General features: G+C 34.4%; 1 protein-coding gene across 1 annotated transcript in view; it reads right to left on the reverse strand.

Moving 5' to 3' along the window:
- CUNH9orf135 (chromosome unknown C9orf135 homolog) overlaps window positions 1–2,061 on the reverse strand; it is a 69,376-nt gene that overhangs the window by 13,076 nt on the left and 54,239 nt on the right. The window lies entirely within an intron of this gene.

Here is a 2,061-nt window from a genome sequence, read left to right on the forward strand (position 1 = left end):
CCAAGAGGCCTGAGATAACATAGCTTCTTCCACCCCATTAAGCACACAGAAATGCTGGATGAAATACATCCTCCCTCCCCAATGTGTACAGGCAGAACCAGGTTCAAAAGAGAAACCCTGAGGTGCTAGAAATGAAGAGTATACTCATTAGAATGGGAAGCCATAAGCCAATGTCCCAAGGATAGGGGTTGAAGTTTGAACTGCATATCAAGGGCAGAAGACAGGGTCTTGAATGGGTTCACCAAAGGCATAGAGCTAAACTCCTACTCACAATGAGGAGTCTGTAAAAGCTGCATCTCCATAAAAAAGAGACCAGAAAAAACTCCAGTTACCAATCCAGGGGAACTTACAAGAAAGTTTCTGTGTTTGGAACTTAGGTTGGGGGGGAAATTATTCTTCTGTGAGAAATTAAAGCCCTAATTCTGTTCCTGGCAGTGTTTCTTTGACAAGATAGTCAAAGAAACTCCTCTGAGAGTTTCCAATGCCAACAACTAAAAATATTGGGTACAAGGAAATTTAAATATTTTAATAATAGCTGAGCTGGTGGGACCGTTAAGAGAATTCAACAATAAAAGAACTCCAAAACGACAAGAAAGTTAAACTCAGAATGGTTATTTGGATACAGGTGCTAATATTTACCTGGTAGTAACCACCAATTCCTGAGAAGTTTTCAAGGTGTGGTTTCCAGAGTAGCAGCATTAGCATTACCCGGGATATATTAGCATATCTTGTTAGAAATGCAAATAAAGTCATATACCGCATTATGGTGTTTCAGTCAACAATGGACCAAATATGCAACAGTGGTTTCATAAGACTATAATGGAGCCGAAAATTTCCTATCGCCTAGTGGCATAGTAGTCGTCGTAATGTTGTGCAGTGCATTACTCACGTGTTTGTGGTAATGCTGGTATAAACAAACCTACTGCAGTAGTGGTCGTATAAGAGTATAGCACATAAGATTATGTATAGTACATAATACTTGGTAATGATAATAAATAACTATGTTACTAATTTATGTATTTGCTATACTTTTTATCACTATTTTCGAGTGTACTCTTTCTACTAAAAAAAAAACCATTTGTCGTATAAGTATAACTGTATGCCATGCTAATGCCGGCAGCAGACTCATATGTCATGTTTACCATTTCTCTTGATTGTGTCATTGTCTCTTGTGCTTGATTTAATCTCATGTTGTTTCATACAGCAACAGGTTTGCCTAGGAGCAGTAGGCTATACCATATCACTTAGTTGTGTAGTAGGCTATACCATTTAGGTATATGTGAGTACATTCTACCATGTTCACACAATGACAAAATCACCTAATGATATTTTTCTCACAGTGTCATTAAGCAGTGCATGACTGCACTACTGTATGTGAGTCCCACCCCAAATCTACTGAATTAGAAACTCTGAGGGTGGGGTCCAGCAATCTGTGTTTTTAACAAGGACTCTAGGTGATTTTGATGCACACTAAAGTTTGAATATTAACAATTAAAAGAATAAAAATTATTACTGTAACTTTCAAACCAGCAAATAAATTTTTTTCAAAATAAAAAACCAATTTAATAGAAAGCAGGAAAAGAGAAAAAAAGGAAGGAAGGAAAATAATTTCTGCTCACCAGACAAATTAAAATCATAAAAATAAAATTAAATATCTTTGTGTAATCACAAAGAAAGTAAAGGGCTTAAACCCATCAGTGAAGGTATTTTCTCAGACTTAAATTGAAAATCAAATTGTATTATATAGTCCAACTCTACGCTTTTATACCTAAAATAAAATTATTTTCAAATAAAGTTTGAAAGTAAAGGATATAAAAAGATATATCCCACAAATATTAACCAAAAGCAAGTTAGTGTTCTTTTATTAATATCATGTATAATTGACTTCGAGTCAAAAATTGTTACAAAAATTTACTAATCTTACTGTTAAAGGAGCAAGTCACCAAGAAAATATAAAAATCCTAGGCCAATAAACCTAATAATATGTGGAATATGTAAGTCAAAAAACAATAATATCATAAAGATAAAATTCCAGTTATAGACAAAAAGACAATTCCACAG

The sequence above is a fragment of the Pteropus vampyrus genome, unplaced genomic scaffold (genome assembly GCF_000151845.1).
Source record: "Pteropus vampyrus isolate Shadow unplaced genomic scaffold, Pvam_2.0 Scaffold186, whole genome shotgun sequence".
Lineage (NCBI taxonomy): Eukaryota > Metazoa > Chordata > Mammalia > Chiroptera > Pteropodidae > Pteropus > Pteropus vampyrus.